The sequence below is a fragment of the Cervus canadensis genome, chromosome 8 (genome assembly GCF_019320065.1).
Source record: "Cervus canadensis isolate Bull #8, Minnesota chromosome 8, ASM1932006v1, whole genome shotgun sequence".
NCBI lineage: Eukaryota > Metazoa > Chordata > Mammalia > Artiodactyla > Cervidae > Cervus > Cervus canadensis.
In genome coordinates this window covers 26,189,134-26,210,412 of record NC_057393.1, presented here as the reverse complement: position 1 = coordinate 26,210,412, position 21,279 = coordinate 26,189,134, and the positions used below count along the sequence as shown (strand labels likewise).

General features: G+C 40.2%; 1 protein-coding gene across 1 annotated transcript in view; it reads right to left on the bottom strand.

Moving 5' to 3' along the window:
- The window catches only part of COL17A1 (collagen type XVII alpha 1 chain), a 47,359-nt gene extending 42,733 nt beyond the window's left edge, over nt 1-4,626 (bottom strand). Inside the window, exon 1 of the mRNA XM_043475503.1 lies at nt 4,438-4,626. The gene's annotated coding sequence lies outside the window, so the exon portion shown is untranslated. The remainder of the gene's footprint in view (nt 1-4,437) is intronic.
- Nucleotides 4,627-21,279: the final 16,653 nt, after the last annotated feature.

Sequence of the window (21,279 nt, the reverse complement as noted above, 5' to 3'; positions counted from 1 at the left end):
GTTGACCAGGTTGCACCCTGCTGAGCATTAAAGGTCTTACATAGATCTGGCACCCTGACATTTGACTGTAAAACTTCCACTTTTTGCCAAGTAATACAATATCTCTCAAAGCATGTGGTGCTTTCAGCTAATTCATTTTGATGTATCCCACAATGTTCAGTGTTCTATACAATGCTCTGTGAATAAAAGACATTCATGCTTCATTATTTAGAGTTCAGATGTGAGAATGATGTTTGATGGGTTGAAATCAGGGTAAAAACCATTATGATGGTCATACTTGTGTGGAACTTTATACTTCACAACATGAAATTTTCTCTTTAACACAACAGCCCTACTATGCTTCTTTACAGACTTAGGTAGGAAAAAAAAAGAACAAGAAAGTCAATGTAAAATCTACTGAAATATGTAGGAAAAGATCTGTACAAGTCATCTACGTTCTCCCTTCACTCTTACTCCGGGCAGAAAAATCACTGAGATCTTGTGCACTGTGTCCTGAAGCGTGGATGGGATGAGGCAAGGCTGACTTCAGGGGTGGGGCTGGGCTGGGCTGGGGAGGAACACAGTTCAGGAGACCAAGGTAAGGATCTCTGTTCCAACTGGGTGCTTTTGGCTGTAGTTAGCAGTCTCAGGCTCTGCAAGGACTTGAAACCTGGCTTTCCCTTGGGTTCTCTCTGCCTAACCTTCCTTTCCTCCTACTTGATCTTTTGGGTGCAGTTCAAATCGGGATTTTAGAATTCTGGAGCAAGCTACTCCCACCCAGGACACCCCTTTCTTGAAGATCTCTCCTTTCAGTCTTTTTCTCCTGCCTAGTGACTTTACGGTCTACTTATCCACTAAGCGCAATGGGCACAGGGCCTAGTCCCATCATAGTTTCACGGGCCCGCAAAAAGTTTTTAACTTCTTTTAAAATCAAATGGAAAAATGAACACACTCTAACTTGGATTATATTCTTTCATGCAGTTTTTTGTCTTTTTTTTTTTATTTAAATGGAGGAAGGACATCCACAAAGGCAAAAGTATCTAGGTCAAAAAAAGTCCAAATGAAGCCCTGGGTGAGTTCCCCACTGAAAATCAGGACTACACAAGACCAACTGGTCAACTACCTGGTGGACTTCACCAAGATCCGCACAGTTAGCTTCAGGGCCTGATCGAATGTGCCAACTTTTTGCTCACTGGGGTTTTTTAAATGCAGCTCTAGGCAAGAATGAGGCATCATGGAAAAATTCCTGGCTGCATCTAAGAAGACACAGAAGTTCTTTGCAGGTATGTTTTCCAGAGCTGAAGAGCACAGGCTCCATGAGCAATTTAACAGTGGAGTCCAGCTTTATCAGAGGGCCAAACCTGACTTGTGACTGTGTCTGTACTCCAGCTATTACCTGTAGGACTGTCTCACCGATCTATGTACAACCCGACACCCTCTTTGAAATCCACTGTTTAGGCATTAATGCCTTTGGCATCTCTGAAACCACCCCCCCACCTCCGCTCTCTTTTTTAAAATTCATCATCAGCTGTGAACCAGGAGGCATTTTGGAGATTAAATGTTCACATGCCCCTGGCTGCCACTGGGGAGCCACCTAGCATGGCAGCACCTGAATTGTTACAAACAGTTCCTTTCAGGATAATTTTTTATAACAACCTATGGAAACTTTAACTTTCCACAAGCTATCACTTATTACCATCCTTAAATGAAAGTTGCTGCCGGCAGCTATAAATTTGGATTGGCTGGGTCGTTTCCACTTATAGCCATCAAGGCAGATTGATGATAGCTCCAGTCCTTTTGGTAAGAGTCTCAGTGTCTAGGCAGCCAACCTGGCAAGTGTTTTCTTGTTCTTTCTGTACCTAAAAATATAACAAACATTTCAAGGTAGCCCCTATGTTTTTCTTAGGTCCCAAAGATGAAGCCTTAAGATCTGAAACAAAAAAGCCAAGAGTTCCCTAACTTCCAGAGGGCACAAGGAGATAGCCTGCTAAGAAATCAGATGCTCCCCTCCAGAATGGGAGGGAGGGGAGCCCTCACTGGCCAGTGCTCTAGAGATAGAAGGGCCCTTGGGTGGGTGAAGGTAGATGCAACCTGTCTCAGCCTGGAGCTCCTACATGGCTGCATCCTGTGGCTTTACACAATGATTTCTTAGGCCTGAAATAAGGAAGGAGCTCTGCTGGCTTTACCCAGACTGATAGTCAGAAATGGCAGGGATGTATCAGGAGACAAATTCCTTTCAACCAGAGCTGACAGGAAGTTTTCTGTGAGTTATCAAAGTGAAAATGATGGGTTTAGGCACAAACCTGGATGGGGATCATCCCACGGGGCTACAGTTTTCCCACAGGATTTCCTTCTTAAATATTTTAAGTGCTGAGAGTTTTTAAAAAGTGTAACATAAGGGAAAGGAAAGTACATGCCCAGACTCGTGGCTGAGCCTGCCTCTCCCAGCAGTGCTTATCTGAACGCCTTGCCCCAAAAGTACTACTTAACGAAAGCATAGTCAAGTAGCATAATTTTAAACTCTGGGATATTTAGGCCACTTTACTAGAACTGAGGATAAGCAGGTCATTCAAGTTCTCAATTCCAAAATTATGTTAATTTCCATTCATAGTTCTAAGGGGCTGCTTCGTGGTTATTTCATAATGTTCTTTTGAAGACATAAAAATGATCCTGTGCCATTTTCTTATGTAAGAAAACACAATTCAGAATCATTTGTCTACTTTTATGAGTTTTTTCCTTTCCTCTTCACTTAAATGATGTCACAGCCACTTAAAACTATTCACATTGATGATGGGGTGTAACCCAGGCACAAATAAGGCCAAATTGCTAATACCAAGAGAAAACCATCTCAACTGACCTTCTTATAACAATTCATGAAATACTTGATCTTTAGCACAAAGAAGGGAATAGAGAAGGAAATGTTTTTCTATTTTAGGAATAAATGTCCCTATCCTCTGCTAAGGAATCATAGGTATCTTTACAGCTCTTGTTACTCCGGTCTCTGTACACTTAACATTTTAAAACAACAACAAAATAACCAAAGTGTGGGAAAACCACCCACTAGCTATTGCTCTGTTAACACAGAAGGGCCAAGCAGTTTGCAGGGGGTATGAATACCCATGCCCTAGGGTCGACAGTCTCAGAGGCTTCTGTCTCTACACCCCTCTGGCAAGCAATAGGTGCCCCCACCTCTGCATTTAGCATCCTCGATTTTCATAACCAGGGCTGGGGGAGCTTGGGCCCTAGCTTGGTGATTAAGCTGCTTGTTTATAGCCATGTTTGGTTAAATCCTGCTACCACTAACAATGGCAACTGAGCCAAACCAGGCAGATGCAAACTTCTTTTGGTCAGGCATAATTTAAAAATGTGGTTAGTTCTTAGGTCAGAGTGGTTTCAGCAATCTGGGTTTCTATCCAAGCTTGAAGCAAGAGTCCTTGCTTTAAGTGCCCCCATGTTAAAAGGGCTCCATTGGAGGCTGTACATTTGTTTTAGTTTAGTTTCAACTTAGATTTGTGCCTTAGCTCTAAGAGAAAGCATATAGGGGTAAGAGAAATGATTCCGCTCTCCAAACAGATTTCTTTAAAAAATCTCCCTATATTTTATGGAAAGAACAAATCCAACTATTAAGCTACTGATTAGCTGCTTCTCAAAGAAGTGAGGTGCTAGAGGATTTGCCAACACTTCAAAAAAGTAAAGTGGTAAATTGTCAGTTAGTAGCTAATGTGGTCTAGTGAGATACCTAAACTGGTAGTTCTCGTTCCAAAATGAATTTCTTTTGGTTTACATTGGCCTGTAAAATGTGACAGAGTTTTTTTTTTCTTGTTCCAAGTTTGACTCCAGGAAGTTCCTGGATTAACTATATCATTTCAGATATTTCACTTTACTTTAGATTAGGGGTAGTAAGTATAGAGTGTGATATACAGCCAGCCTCTTGAGCTTAGTCAGAACCTGCCAGCACAGACTCTGGGGGAGCACACTGGTGCTCAGGGGTTACTTCTAGAAACCCCCACTCACCTACACTTTGATTTCTGAGCTGTTCTCTGCTATCAAGGGGAGAGAGGGAAAGTAGGGAAGGGTGGGGAGAGAGAAGAGAGAAACCGAGACTGAGAGAGAAGGAATTTTAAACTTCTTATATTCTAAATAAAACAGTTTAACACAAGTCATTTTACAATACTGAAAACAGTACCAAAGAAATCTTGTCACCGGAGTTCACTTTATTTTCACTGGCTTTTTTATTCATTTTCCCACTGTCAAAACTTTCTTGTCCCTTTAAAAGACCTACCCTAAGTAGAACACATAAGTCAAACTAATCATTTATGATCAATTAATCACATCAACAGAACACTGGAAATTAAAGAATGTCATCTTAGATTCTCTGACAAACATTCAAGTTCTCAGCGGCAAACCTCAAATTAAAATCTCACAAGGAGCGAGAACCACCAAATTCCTATGACTTACCTAGTTTGAGATGCTGAAGGAATCGGAAACAACTTTGAGTAAATGCCCCTTCTTTCCTCCCCTGACGTTTTCTTCTAGACTGTTTGCCGTTCCCACTTTTTTTTTATCCAGACCCAGCCAAGGTGTGTTAGAGCTGAGTGATCTTTCAAAAATGTTCACTTCTCTCCCCCTTGTTTCTTTCCGTTCTTTGCTTCCAAACAAGTCCTGACAAAGGTGTGTCGAGGTTTGAAGCATGACTCCACCCTTCCAATTATCTGACACTTGCAGGATTAAAAAAAAAAATCTGCCTCCAGGAATCAAACTTTACAGGAGGCAGAAAGCTTCTCCAGTTTAGAGCCATGGGATTAACCATTTATGGGCCATGGGAAAAGGGAACAAGGGTTCAGCATAAAGGAAATGACTTTTTTTTTTAACATTTTGATTTTTAAAAATTTTTTTGTGTGTTTCTTTTTTTTTTCCATTTATTTTTATTAGTTGGAGGCTAATTACTTTACAATATTGTAGTGGTTTTTGTCATACATTGACATGAATCAGCCATGGGTTTACATGTATTCCCCATCCCGATCCCCCCTCCCACCTCCCTCTCCACCCGATCCCGCTGGGTCTTCCCAGTGCACCAGGCACTCCTCCTTACCTTTTACAGCCAGAGAACTGCCACAGCTTGGTATTCCCCTCCCTCGCTGCCATCAGTTCGGCTCAGTTCAGTCGCTCAGTCATGTCCAACTCTTTATGACCCCATGGTCTGCCCCATGCCAGGCCTCCCTGTCCATCACCAACTCTCGGAGTTTACTCAAACTCATGTCCATTGAGTCAGTGATGCCATCCAACCATCTCATCCTCTGTCGTCCCCTTCTCCTCCTGCCCTCAATCCCTCCCAGCATCAGGGTCTTTTCAAATGACTCAGTTCTTCACATCAGTGGCCAAAGTATTGGAGTTTCAGCTTCAGCATCAGTCCTTCCAATGAACATTCAAGACTGATCTCCTTTAGGATGGATTGGTTGGATCTCCTTGCAGTCCAAGGGACTCTCAAGAGTCTTCTCCAACACCACAGTTCAAAAGCATCAATTCTTCGGCACTCAGCTTTCTTTATAGTCCAACTCTCACATCCATACATGACTCCTGGAAAAACCATAGCTTTGACTAGATGGACCTTTGTTGGCAAAGTAATGTCTCTGCTTTTTAATATGCTGTCTAGGTTGGTCATAACTTTCCTTCCAAGGAGCAAGCGTCTTTTAATTTCATGGCTGTAGTCACCACCTGCAGTGATTCTGGAGCCCCCAAAATTAAAGTTTTTCACTGTTTCCATTGTTTCCCCATCTATTTGCCATGAAGTGATGGGACCAGATGCCATGATCTTAGTTTTCTGAATGTTGAGTTTTAAGCCAACTTTTTCACTCTCCTCTTTCACTTTCATCAAGAGGCTCTTTAGTAGTTCTTCACTTTCTGCCATAAGGGTGATGTCACCTGCATATCTGAGGTTATGGATACTTCTCCCGGCAATCTTGGTTTCAGCTTGTGCTTCATCCAGGCTGGCATTTCGCATGATGTACTCTGCATATAAGTTAAATAAGCAGGGTGACAATATACAGCCTTGACATACTCCTTTCCTGATTTGGAACCAGTCTGTTGTTGCATGTCCGGTTCTAACTGTTATTTCTTGACCTACATACAAATTTCTCAAGAGGCAGGTCAGGTGGTCTGGTATTCCCATCTCTTTAAGAATTTTCCACAGTTTGTTGTGATCCATACAGTTAAAGGCTTTGGCATAGCCAATAAAGCAGAAGTAGATGCTTTTCTGAACTGTCTCGCTTTTTCAATGATCCAACAGATGTTAGCAATTTGATCTCTGGTTCCTCTGCCTTTTCTAAATCCAGCTGCCCTGGGAATGGTCAAAATCCTGATGTGCGTGACTCATGGTGTATCCAGGCCTGTGGGGGACCTGTGGTCAGGGTCTGAGCCTGAGCCCTAGGAAAACTGTGAAGTTGACAGGATTTATTTCTGAGATCTGCTTCCCCTATGTATCACGGACAAATGCTGATGGCTTAGACAGTAAGAATCTGCCTGCCATGCAGGAGACCCGGTTCCATTCCTGGGTCAGGAAGATTCCCTGGAGAAGGAAATGGCAACCCACTCTGGTATTCTTGCCTGGGAAATCCCATGGACAGACAAGCCTGGCAGGCTACAGTCCTTGGGGTCACAAAGAGTTGGACATGACTGAGAAACTAACACTAACTAACTAACTCCCTTATATATACCTTTTTCCTCTTTCTCTGATTCTGACCTAACCCAGGTCAAGCTTACAAGAAGGAAACAGTGGTGAACTAATTCACAGTAAAATGTTAATGACTGAAAATACAGAGTAATTTGGTGGCATAGGGTTCACTTTTAAAAAGTAACCAGATAAAGTAATGCTGACTCCAAAGAGTGAAGTGAGGAACCCTGTTCCTTTATTGGCATTTAGCCAGCCAATAATGGAAAGAGATACTGTGAGGGGGTGGGGGGTGCGGTTAAGGACCTTCTTGGCCCTCAAATCAGCACCCACGTAGTCTCTATAAAAGCAAAGACACATGCGAACTCCCAGAGGTCCTGTAACTCCAGGTGCAACTCATAGGACCCTTAGACTTTTCTGGAGGGCCAATTTGTACCAATCTAGAAAGTTCTCATGAACACTAGATGGCATCTGGTTTTCTGGGGCCCCCTAAAGACTAACTTGAGACTCTTGGTATTGGTAATATGAGAAATCTGACCCTGGAACTCACTCAGGTGGTTCTTTGGAGCCATAACATCTTCTTGGGACCCAATGCCAGGTCTGGATTCCTTGATCTGAGGCATCATTCCAGGATCCTGGAGGGGAGTTGTGGGATTCTGGTAGCATGCATGTCTGCACCATGCTATTGTGGGTACTCATACTGAGTGGACGAGTAGCAGACCACTAAGCACCCCTTATGGGGTTCTCACTCCTAAGCTCCCAATATTTCTGCATTGAAGTTACTCATTTCAGAACACTTTGAATGGTCTAGAATGTGACACTATTGGGTTCTTGTCTCCTGGAATGTTCCTGACTTCCCTAAATAGTTACTCATCATGTCTGCTGTTCATCTCACAGAAGAGTATTGAAGAATCTGGAAGATGGAAAGCTTTCAGCATGAAATTAACATAACACTGTCTCATTCATTCACTTATTCATTAATTCATGAATTAAACAAAGATATACTGGCTCTTTGGCTCCTACTTGAAATCAGACATTGAACTGAGAATTTGGTGGTGAAATATAGATATATTTTCAGTTATTATGGAGTTCAGGGTCCAATGGAGGCAGACAGGCCTTAAATGTATTAGTCTGCTAGGACTATTGTAACAAAATACTGCTAGCCTTGCTAAAGAGAAATAGCAAGCCCCAGATGCAGTCATTTGCCCCAGCAACACAGCAAACCAAGACTTTATTGCAGTTTCCACTTTTCCTAGAAATGGAATCTTTAAGTAGACAATTCTAAATTTCCTGATCAGCACTTCAGTTCAGTTCAGTCGCTCAGTCGTGTCTGACTCTTTGTGACCCCATGAATCGCAGCATGCCAGGCCTCCCTGTCTATCACCAACTCCTGGAGTTTACTCAAACTCAAGTCCATCGAGTCGGTGATGCCATCCAGTCATCTCATCCTCTGTTGTCCCCTTCTCCTCCTGCCCCCAATCCCTCCCAGCATCAGGGTCTTTTCCAGTGAGTCAACACTTTGCATGAGGTGGCCAAAGTATTGGAATTTCAGGTTCAGCATCAGTCCTTCCAATGAACACCCAGGACTGATCTCTTTTAGGATGGACTGGTTGGATCTCCTTGCAGCCCAAGGGACTCTCAAGAGTCTTCTCCAACACCACAGTTCAAAAGCATCAATTTTTCGGCGCTCAGCTTTCTTCACAGTCCAACTCTCACATCCATACATGACCACTAGAAAAACCATAGGCTTGATCAGTGCTTAGTGAGGTAATTTGCATTGTAAGAACCCTGCCATTCCCTTCCCCCCAAAATGATGACCTGGCCTGAAACAATTTTTTTCTTATCTTTTGCTAATAACATCCTTGCCCACCCTCCTCTGTCTATAAAAACGTTCCATTTTGTACAGCCCCTCAGAGAGCTTCTTTTTATTGGACCAGATGCTCCTTGATTCTTGAATCTTTGAACAAAGCCAATTAGACCTTCAAATCTACTCTGTCAACTTTTTCTTTTTTAACAGATTGGTGGCAGCAGTAGGATCCAGATGAACTTCTGAAGGCATTCAGAACATTCAAGTGTGGTGCCACATAACCCATTTTGAATTCATGCCTTTCTCACTGTTTCCAAGGGATGTTGGCGAGTTCCTCTCTGCTAAGCTATGCTTTTTTGCATTCAAGCTCCCAATCTAATCTGCTTTCCTCCTCAGAACAAGTCAGCTTGAGCACGTAGATGATTCTACTCAGAACCCAACTGAACTGGAGATGGTTCTGCCTGCAGCCCATTCTCTAACCTTTTAGACCACAGTTATCAGAGTGGAAAACCCAGCCCTTGGCTCTGTCCCTGGATTCCACATTGAACATTGCTGATAGTTTGGTCTGCAGTTCTGTTGTGAATCCTTCCTCAGGTTTCATGTTGGTAGCTGCTGCTGGTAACTGGAGCTTTTCATTTATGTGGAAGCAGATCACAGGCCCCATTCCTTGGGTTTGCTGGTCCAATCGTTTCCCCAGTCCAAGGTTCCATGGGAACTGATGGTGGTGCACATAGGTCTGTCTTCTGGCCAGGACAAGTGAACATCTCTTCGTTGCTGCCAGTATGTTAAGGTGTTTGTCTTGTTTTGTGCAGATAAAGGCTATTGCTCAGTTGGTACCTGGAAAGCCAAAAGAAACTCCTGTGAGGTTTTGTCACCAGATCCCAGATCCCATGTTGAGAACTACTGGTGGCAGTGGTAGTCCTCCATTTATTTGGGATCATTCCACAGTCCCCATTTTGGGGGACCTGCAGATTCAGTTCTTTCTGCATGCCCCAGATTATTAGTGTGGCTCCAAGAAACCCAAAGACCTAGTTAAGAGCAATGGGATACTTTATATCTAAAGAGTTGTGTGAGCCACCTTATGGCACACTCATTTACTTTATGTTTAACATCTATAGTTCTGGAATGGAAGTTGAAGATGGCAAGATTTTACTAAAAACAATCTAGAATTACAATGGTCATTATGAAGAAAATTTCAAAGAGACAAGATCATTTTAACAGTGCACTTAAGAGCAAGAATTCCCAAATCAAACAGAATGGAATACCTATTTTAATTAGTATGATGAAGCCTCTAAAATTTTTTGAAATTTCAAAACAGTTTCATCAAGATTTGTTGTAAAAGACTAATGAGAAATGAAAGACACAGTCAGTATTTAAAACAAAACCTAGGCCTCTCCCATTACACTCTTCTAGGAGTTCATCAAAACACTGGCGCAGAAATTGATGCCTCAATTATAAACAACTGAAAGAAACACAGGAAAAAAGATTGCCCTCAAAGGCTCTAGGCAGATTCTTCAACTTCAACTTAAGTGCTCTGATACAGAACCCTCCCAGAGTTGCCAAAACTCTGAGGGATTTTCTGGTAAACTGCTGTATTATTCTCTTAAACAGCCAAGGGGGAACTAAAGTTAAAATTTATTGGGTTGTTCAATACTACCAGAAATATTCAGTTTGTCCCAACTGAAACCTGACAAGATATTTGAAAGGATTTAAGAACTTGATGATTAGAAATGTGGCCAGATTGGAAGCTGTTATTCAGGGCCTGCTAGGAATTTTTTTTTTAAAGGGCTTCTCCCCTAAGCTAAATGTACTGAGAGAAAGAGATATTCCAACCATAGGTGGATGAGTGCATCAGTCCTTTTTTGTCAATTCTCAAACTTCCTTTATTCATTTCAAAATAGTTGTAGATATTGGGACATTAGAAACAGAATTTTCCTGTAAATATGCCCCCCAAATTCCATCTTGGAGAAAATTTGGATACCTTCTCCATGAATTTTCTACCCTCATCTTCTCTGGGACCTAAGAGCCATTCTTTGAAATACACATGTTTCTCTGGGGAAGAAGTATTTGAAAATTGGGAAGATTAAAAAAAAAAGCAAAATCAAGGGTCTTCTCCACAAATATGAGTAGCTATAAGATCTCTGTTTGCATGTCTGTGTGTGTCTATATGTACATGTTATGGATGTGTGATACTTTCTACCTATGATTGGTATTGCCAAAAATAATTTTGCAAAAGAGCTGTATTTAATTTGATTTAAACTCAAGTGCTTATATAAACTAAGAGTTGGGTATTCCACAACTCTCAGAATATAGAGACTAACCCAAATGTTCTTTTTAAGTCCATGTGATCTAAGATTAATCTTTCATAAATAAAATTTAGTTAAAGTTTGTTGGTTTAATTCAAACAGACATGTCTTTAGAGTTATCAGCATTAAATACTAACACTTTTAATTCTACATTTGTTTACAAATTCACCAGTAAGAGAAATAGATATGATGAAGTTCAGATAGTACAAAACACTTTTGGGACCAAATGATTTAGTTTGGGAAAAGAGTTTATAAACATTTTATCAATTATATTTTCTGGCATATGTACTTAAAACTAGCTTCTAAAATATTTTGGTAAACTGGAACCTTAGAGTTTTGGTAAATTAAGGTTAATGATAGAAATTCATTGAATAGAGTGTTTCAAAAAAACTAAAATATTATTTATTGAACATAGGCTTATCTATTTTTGGCTTCTTTTTAGAGAAACTAAAGGTAAATTTGGTTCTGTTAGAAAACATGTCTTTTTATCACAGTGAAAGATTATATTGTGAAGAAGCACGTTTCTAGAAATAATGAAATGTATTCACAAATTTGTCAATCTAAAGAATGCTGGTATAAGAGATAGTCTGCAATTGTTTACATCCTAAATTTTCACTAGAAATTAAGGGTTTAGAATAGTAATGTTATTAAAGCTACTGAAAATAAAAAAAGCAAGGCATCTCCATATGCCAGGAAAGTAGATTGTGTTTTTGGCTAAGAAAAGGAATGAGGATTGAAGATGCATTTTTGTTAGAAGTGAGAGTAATTTTGTCTAAACTGGAATATCTGTTTATTTCAGAAAGAAAGGGAAAAAAGTATTGCACCTCATGTAATCAAACTGATTAAAATCCAATTTTTACTATAAGGGTTTTAAAATTTAAAGTTTAACATCATAGTATATTTATGTTAAAGTAGAACTTAAATTTACTTTCATCTGTTAACTAAATAATTAAGAATTGTTTTATATTGATCCATAATCTTATTTAGTCGAGTGTCCAACCTTTGGATATTTCTGACAAACTTTCCAAAATCAAGTTCCAAAAATGAAGTTTTTCTGATCTAGAAAAAACTTTGGGATTTTTCCAGAGGGCCCCTGGAACATCCCACAATATTTGTTAAACTAGTTAGGCTTTCTTCATATATTAAATTACATGAGAAGCATTGCCAAATAAGAAGTAACATTAAGGTATTTTTTCTTAATGTTGTGTCTTCAGAGGTAGATGTTGTAAGTGTTCCAGAAATTATGTAAAATGCCTGGAAGTCTAACGCGCCCTGGTATAAAATGTCATCTGTCATCAAAATTGAGGCTTGCACTAAAGGAACTGAACATGAGTATCATGGAAATTCCCTGGCTGACTTTCTTGCAAGGACAGCAGCAATAGAATCTATAGAGATTGTGGCACTTGTGGGTGAAGCCCATTCTGCTTCTGCAGAAAATGACCCCTCATTGCCTGACTTCTGACATTCTGATGTCCTTGTAACATGGCAACAGTCTGCTCCTGAATCAGAGACATTAAGATGGGTAAACAATGGCTGTAAATGAAACGAACAGAAAGGGCTATGGGGAAAAAAAAAGGCAGTGACTTGGTTCTTCCCGGTTCCCTGGCAAAATCCATTTTGTTTTCAAATTTCTTAATCCACTATAGGGAAAACTTTTTATTTGTCCCCAGGGGTCTCAGAACTTCTGGGTCCTTTGAGTGTCTCTCCTTGGACTTTGTTCAGTTGTCATTTAGTATAGGTGATCAATATGTTCTTATTGTTGCATGTATGTTTTTTGAATGGGTTGTAGCATTCCCTTCTTGCACTTATATCAACAATCAGGCCAAATTTAATATAAACAACAAGTTAGTTTCACTGAGATTATGCTTGGGAAAAAATGCAAAGCAAATTATGTTTGTAACTTTATAGATATTAGATTCTAGTCCTGTTAATTGTCTTTGAGGTTTTATTATATAACTGTAAATTAGACTGAATCCTGAATTGTAGTTTCCTCAGATATCTGGCTGCGAGAAATGTTTTAAAATTTCTCCCACCCTTCTGTTTTGAAATCACAAGAACAAAGATGGCCCTTCAATCACCTTAAAAGGGGCTGTCCCAGGTTCTCCCTCCTACCCAGATGGCAGTAAGACTACAGGACTTGAACTTCGGGTACACATCTCACAACTAAAGGACTATACCTGACCTGTGGTTCTGCACAGATGCGAGAGACCTCCAAATCTAATTGACAAGGAAGAGCTGCCATCAAGGTAGGCTGCTTCCACCCAAAGAGATGAATTAAGAATTCCTACTTAAACATGAAACCTTTTCTTCTCTTTCCTTTACTCTGGCATTGACCTAGAAAGATAACACCCTCATCTGTATCTCCCAAGACACTGAGAAGGGGGGTAAACTCTGAAATTCAGAGCAACTTTTATTTCAGGCTAAGAGAAAAATCTCACCCACTCCCGACTTGAAGGGGCTCACACAACAATTTTTACAAATGAATCCATTAACAGTGCCACCTTCATGGAAGCAAGTTTGTGCCCCAACAAGATTTACTTTTGTCTGTGGTTGTAACCTATGAGTGGACCTAGGGGGTGCCTGAATGGCTGAAGCGCAGCTGAGCAGTGCCTCTTAGGTTATCTAACCATGTCCCTAACTATTCTAAAAAGGACTGACCAGGAGTTTTTTCATGATTCACAGTTTCTGTCTTTAGCAGTGAATACGGCCTAGTTTTCTGACTAGGAGTAGATGTAAGTGAGACTATGATCAGTAACCTCTCCGAAACTCTTTTTTTCTTATTTCAGTTTTATCGAGATATAATCTACATACAGCACTGTATAGGTTCAAGATGCACAGATTAAAGACTTGATCTTCACACATCATGAAATGATTATCACACTGAATTTAGTGAATACCCATCATCTCACATAGATGTGAAATTAAAGAAATAGAAAAAATATTTATTCTTTGTGATGAGAACTCCTAAGATTTCCTCTCTTAATGATTTTCATATATAACCTATGGCAGTGTTAATTACATTTATTTTGCTGTACTTTGCAACCCTAATACTTATTTATCTTATAATTAGAAGTTTGTACCTTTTGACTGCCTTCATTCATTTCCCCCTCCTCCTGCTCCTCACCTCTAGTAACCACAAACCTAATCACTTTTTCTGAGTGAGTTTGCTTTTGAAATATGGTTGGCCAACACTATGTTAGTTCTTGGTGCACAACATAGTGATTTGATATTTCTATACATTTCAAAATGATCACTGCAAGTCTATTTATAATATGTCACTGTATGGAGATACGATGTAGTTCTTGACTATGTTTCCCACACTGTACATTTCATGTTTGTGAGTCATTTATTTTGTACTTCTTAATCTCCCTCACCTACTTCTCTCCTTCCTCTATCTTCCTGAGACCTCTCCTTAACCCTTGATGATAAAGCAGATTCTCTTGCTAAGCAATTAGCTTCCCAGCAAAAATCATTGGACTCTCTAGCCAAGTTTGTTCTTGATAATAGGATAGTCCTTGATTATCTTTTAGCTAAACAGGAGGTGTCTGTGCTGTGGCCCACACTACCTGATGCACCTGGATTAGCACTTTGTGAGGAGTTGAAACTCGGCTACAAACGATTACTGAGTAAATAGATAATTAATGAGAACCTACTCTACTGCTCAGGGAACTCTGAGTGAGTGAAAGTCACTCAGTCTTTGCAACCCCATGGACTATACAGTCCATGGAATTCTCCAGGCCAGAACACTGGAGTGGATAGCCTTTCCCTTCTCCTGGGGATCTTCCCAACCCAGGAATCAAACCAGGGTCTTCTGCATTGCAGGTGGATTCTTTACCAACTGAGCTATCAGGGAACTCTGTGGTGACCCAAATGGGAAGGAAATCCAAAAAGAGAGGATATATATACATGCACACACACACATATATGTATAGCTGATTCACTTCACTGTACAGTAGAAACTAACACATTGTAAAGCAACTATACTCCAATAAAAATTAAATAAAATAAAATTTTAAAAAATCACTGATCAAGCCACTTGGCTTAGAAATAACCCCTTTGACAGTGTCTTTTTACTTCATTCTGATTGGTTTGGGTTTTGGGGATCAGGGCTCCAAAGTGTACTCCAAACACTGGGAATTGATCTATTTATAGTTATTGTAAAAATCCCCCTGGTGCATCGTATCCTCTCAAAAACTATAAATACATGTTCGCAGCCACTAACTGCCAAGCAAATGATCTCCCTGAGACTGGCATGTCAGAAAAGGAAAGAGAATGACCAACTTAAGGATTATGAACAGGGGACTGTGACCTGCGACTGTCACAGGAATTAAACCAAACAGAAGGACCTCAGGATGCCATACCCATGATTAAGGAAGCTGCAAGAGCTACAGAGTGGTAGCCAAGAGTGGCACTAATGCCTTAAATTTTGATCATGTCTCTCAGTTAGAGTTTACCAAAAGGGGATTTGCTAAAAAAATAAAACAAGACCCAAACCATTTGTCCCATGTTAGTGTGCTAAGTTGCTTCAGTTGTGTCCAACTCTGTGGGACCCTATTGACTGTAGCCCACCAGGCTCCTCTGTCCACGGGATTCCCCAGGCAAGAACATGGAGTGGGTTGCCCTGCCCTCCTCCAGGGGATCTTCTTGACCCAGGGATCAAACCCGCATCTCTTGTCTCCTGCATTGGCAAGCGGATTCTTTACCACTAGCTCCACTAGGGAAGCCCCTCATTTGCCCCAACAACAGCTAAATGAGTCTTAACTGCAGTTTCAACCTCTCCAGGTAGGTGACTTTTAAACAGACATTGAAATTTCCTGATCAGCCCTATTGAGGTAATCTGAATAAAAAGACCCTTGCCATTCCTTTACCCCCAACATAAGATGACCTGGCCTGGAACAATTTTTTTTTCAGGCTAATAACATACTTGCCCCTCTCTCCTTCTGCCTATAAAAGCCTTCCATTTTGTACAACCCCTAGGAGAATCCTTCTGTTTACTGAATGGGATGCTGTTTGATTCATCATTGAATGAAACCAACTAGATCTTCAAATTAACTCCATGTAATTTTTTAAAAAAGCTTAAACAACACAAATTTATCATCTCCAACTCTGGACGATAGAAGTCCCAGATCAAGGGATTGGAAGGCTTGGCTCATCCTGAGGCCTCTCTCCTTGGTTTGCAGATTGCTATCTTCTTGCCTGGACTGCTGCAGTCCATGGGGTCACAAAGAGTTGGACACGACTGGGTGACTGAATGACAACATCTTGCCATCTTTGCACGGCCCTCTCTGTGAGTCTCTGGTCTGTGTGTCTTACTCTCCTCTTACTACAGGGACACCAGTCAGATTGGATTAGGGTTCACCTAACAGTCTTGTTTTAACCTAATTGCTTCTTATAAGGTCATATCTCCAAATAATATTATCACATTCTCAGGTATTGGGAGCTAGGCTTCAATATCTGAATTTTGAGAGGAGACAATTCTTAACAAATTATCTACATAACAAACACGTATGTACCAATGTACAATTAAGAATGTGGTAACCACTATAAAGAAGAATTCTGGATACTGTGAGAGAGCAAAAGAGGAGACATAATCTTAAAAGATACATGAGAAAGTGCAGTTAAGAAAGTGACACTAAACTGATGAAGGTAGAAAAGAGATCACACAGGTGAAAGGAGAGATGGAGAGTGTTCTGGAATCTAGAAAAAGAAAGAGAAGGCTCTGAAGTGAAAGACACATGGTGAGTTTGAGGAAGAGGGTGAAGCAATATATACAAGCGCACCAATTGGAGGGAGGGTGGCAGTGAAAAAGAAGCTGGAGAGATAGGCAGGGACTGGATCATACAAGGTCTCATGAGCTGTGGTAGGGAGGTGTTTTTTGGTACTTGACAAATGTTCTTAAATTGACATAAGGGAATAACTCTATGTCGGCACTGACTGTTTATATCATTATGAAAAAAGAGAGAGTGGAACTAATCTTTCTAATATCTATTATGTGCCAAATGGTTTACATACTTATTTTAACCTCTATAGTAACTCTTAACCTCTACAGTAATTGTAAGAGGTATATACTGTTATTATCTTCATTTTATAGCTGAGAAGAGTGAAATTCAGAGAGGCTGAGTCACCAGGCCAAAGATCTTACAACTGATAAGTGGTTCCAGAGATAGGTAAGGTGATGGAAAAGGAGTTAATGATTGATCATGCCTACACAGTGAGGCCTCCATAAAACCCCAATAGTATGTGATTTAGTGAGTCTCCAAGTTGGTGAACACATCTACATACTGGGAGGGTGACACACCTCATCCTCCCCCAACTCCATGGGGACAGAAGGCTTTGCTCTCAGGACCCTCCCAGACCTCATCCTATGCACCTCTTTATCTGGCTGGCTGTTCATCTATCTTTTATCATATCTTTTAACAGATTGGTAAACAAAAATGTTTCCCTGAATTCTGTGAGCTATTCTAGCAAATAATCAAATCCATGGGGAAGAGGGTAATGGAAACCTCCAGTCTGTAGCCAAGTTGAACAGAAGTTGTGAGCCTATGACTTGCCATGGGCATCTGAAGTTGGGGAACCATCTTGTGGGACTGAGCCCTTAACCTGTGGGATCTGATGCTGTCTTCAGGTAGACAGCATCTTCACTGATTGAATTGTTGGATATCTGACTGTGTAGCAGCACTGGCTAGTGTGGGGAGAAAAATCCATCTGGTGTTGGGAGTGCTGAATATGGTAGTGGTGTGAGAGTAATGACAAACAGGAGGAGGATGGGAGATTTCTATACAGTGGCAGAGCCTATATTCCACTTGACTTTTGAAGCTTTGTGTACTGTATCTTAAAATATAAGTATGCCCATAGCTTTGAATTGAAATAGGCAGTATTGGAACAGGTCAGGATGAGGGCAAGTGAAATAAGTTCTTAAATAAGAACTAAAATCCTTGGAATAGTAGGGATATTTTCAGTCAACACCATTATGGTGCTGGTATAATTTATTGATGACGTTAGATAAAAATCCGTCTATTAGGACTTGACACCCACAGAATCTATTACTCAGCTATAACTACTATATAAAACCAAACATGCTAACCAACCATAGGAATCAGCATGACAGGTTTTTTCCTTCCCTTGGGTTTCTGTAATAATACGGGTATTCTCCAGGGACAACGAAAAAGTCAGATCTAAAACAAATAAATCAAAAAGTAATTCATCCAGGATCCTCTGAGCTTACTCAATAGTTGTGTGTATGGAGGTATGTGTGTTTGTGGTGTGCATGGATGCTCCCATATATTCATATGTGCATGTGTGAGTATTGTTTACAGAGTCTTGTACTAGGCACTTTGGGGAGAAGAAAATTAAAAGAATTAAGTCCTTATATTCTAGTTACTTTAGGCTCATAGTTTATTGCACTTGGCAAAATCATTTGCAGTAAGACATTATCTTGGTACATGGAGTAAAAGAAACCTTATGTTCACCCAACATTCATATAACATGTTCCTACCATATGCTTGGTACTAAAATAATGGTCTCCTAAATGCTTTAAACTAAACCAAGAAGCAACAAAATTCTTGCTAAAATGAAGAACGAGATTTAGGAGATAGCAGTGACTAAGATGCCGGAAAGGTGTTTCTTGTTCCTGCTCCATTTGGAGCTATGTTGATGAGTCATATTTAATCAATTTTTTGATGCATCAGAAAGGAAATTTCCCTAAGAGGCAACTGAAAAAAACATTCACCCTGCCCAGATTACCTACTGACTTTTAAATAGGTTGAGGAGGAAAAAAATGTATGTTTACGTGTAGCCCAGACTGGCACCTGGTGACCACTTTCATTCCTCACTGAGTGAACAAGAGTGTAGGTGGCCCCCATTTTCCATGGCTGACGAGTTTCTGAAAAGTGATGTGTAAATCCAGTTTTTGTCATCAGGGCGGGGTTTTTGTCAAATGGATAGTTACTACCTCACCAATCGTGGATTTCTCTTGATTTGTTTGGTTAAAAGGAGTGAACCCTGTAGATGGATTTCTACCTATTCTATGACCCTCTACCCATAAAACAGAAACACATGTAAGTGACATGGTATTCTGATGCTACTTTCATCTGGGGATCCTGAAGCTTTGGGACACACTTCCCTTGCATTTCTAAGAAACAACATGAAGTGAATTTCACTGAGAAGGAGGTGAAGTTCATGAGAAGGAGATGAGAGAAGAAAGTTTTCTATTTAGTGAGACGATTTCAGTATCTATAATCATTGATTCAGCTCTTTTGTGGACAGTAAATCCACTGAATTTAAAAAATGAATTCCTATACATTAAAATAAAAATGATACAATAATTATTTGCCACTGTTTGAGACTACCTTTCTAAGGCTAGAAGACCATATTTCCTACTAGCTTTCTCTTTGGTTAGCAAGTGCTCCTGGATAATAAGACTTCCTTGTAAACAATTATGATAGCAGCATATGTCAGAGTCTATGGAGAGGTTTGGCTTTTGGAAAGATGCAGCTACAAAATAGTACCAACTTCTGCCCTTCACTATTGGCTTAAAGTCTCCATCTGCTCTTCTTGACTATAATGGTTCTTGAATTGTTCCCAAATTTTGTTCCTTGCTGCCTTTATTATAATAACAAAGCAACCTGGTTTCCTTTCTTCCAATTTCAGATCTATTCATTCTTTTATCCATTCAAAACTCACGCTTATTTGCAGAATGAATAAAGAAACATCTATTGAGGATCTACCATGAAGAAGGTTTTAGGTGTATAGATGCAATTGAGAATGAGCTGTAAAACCTGCCCTCAAGGCACTGACAATGTAAAGGAAATATACATGGCTCTATTCACCACATGGACAAATGATTACAATACAGGGCAGAATAATTCACAAGAGAATGAAAAACTATGGAAATTCACTTCCAACTGGGGGCAAAAGCTTCATGAAAGTGGTGTTATTTGAGCTGGACTTTGAAGGCTGAATGGTACTCAGAAAATGGGGGTGAAGATGGAACTTCAAGTACAGAGTCCAGCATGAGAGGCACAGACCCAGGAGAGAGTGGAGGAGTGAAGGAAAGTGAAACATATTATGAAAAAGGAGTAGGTGGGGAGAGGTCTGAAGTATGGGTGTGGCCATCAGATCATGGGGAATCTGAAATGCCAGTCTGCGAGGGTCTGTGTTGTTCTGTAGGTGAAGGAGAGTTGTGGGAAGTAAAAAAATAAAATGATGAGAACTGGGCCAAAGATGGATTTGGTGATAGTGCAGAGTAGATCAAAAAAGATAGAGATGGGACAGTGGGGCTGATCAGAAGACTGTGGCAGCAATAGTTTAATAGCAATAGGTGAAAGACAGTAAGGGCCTCAGGTTTAGCAAGGCAAAGGTGAAAAAGGAAAGGAACCCAGGTGTATCAGTGAGGCTAGGACAAGACATCTAGCGACTACTGTTGAATGATAGAGAGGGCAGGGCCTAGGAAGACGCTGAGAGTTTTCCAAACCAAACACACACCACGGCACCATCCCTCCCCTTTCCTACTAAGTTACCTTCCTCAAAAGTCTACCTGTTAGAGCTTACATTTCAATGGAGGATACAGGAAAAAAAAGTCACTCTCTTTGGTTTGGATTCTTCTCTGTCTCCATTTTGTCTATGTTCATGACCTAATACATTACAAATAGGAGGTTTTAAAAAATGTTTTACTTTTCTGTCTTGAAAAATGTAGATATTAAGACAATAGGATAATATTAAAATTTATCAACAATAGGTAATACATGTAATAAGTGAAAAACCACCATGTGTTATGTCTAACACACGCCCTAAGTTATCTGCAGCTTGTTTCTAATAATTCAATATTTATAGTTTTACCAAAAGTCAGCATGGACCAAAGAAAAATAAGTGACATGTGGGCCTTAGCAGATGCTATTCTTTCATAAACCAGAGAAAAATATGCTTGTAATCCAAAAGCTTCCTGCATTCATGGAAGAAATGAAAATCCTCCTGTCTGAGTGAGAAGTGATTTCTAGCCTGACATTTGGCAGTGTTGACCTGCCCACCCTGATGGTGTTAAGCCTTTGTAAGAACTGGGGAAACCAAGATATTTGCACTTTATTTGCTCAGAAGTGACATGGGAGATATGTCAGAAGCATCAAGGGGATGAAAAGTTCAATGCTGCTCAGACAAAGATGTGCACTCAGAAGTGCATATAAGTAAGCCAGTTATTTAAAATTTGTATTAGGCTTGATCTCTATTGAGAAGCAAGAGAAAACAATTTAACAAAACAGCAGGAAACCACCTGACAGTGGGCTTTATTACTGCATTTTATTGGCTTTTAGCCCAAAGATTTGCAAGGTCTGTGTCAGGTGATGAGCTTTCCTTTGTACTGTAGGCCATGATTCAGAAGATGGGTTTGGTTCCCACAAAACATGTCCCCACAAGGACTATCTTCGTTAAGATGAAGACCACACCCTATTATCTGGTTTGTGATTACCACTATTTTCCTCATGGATATTAACTCCTGAACATAGACTCACACTGAAAATCAGATCTCA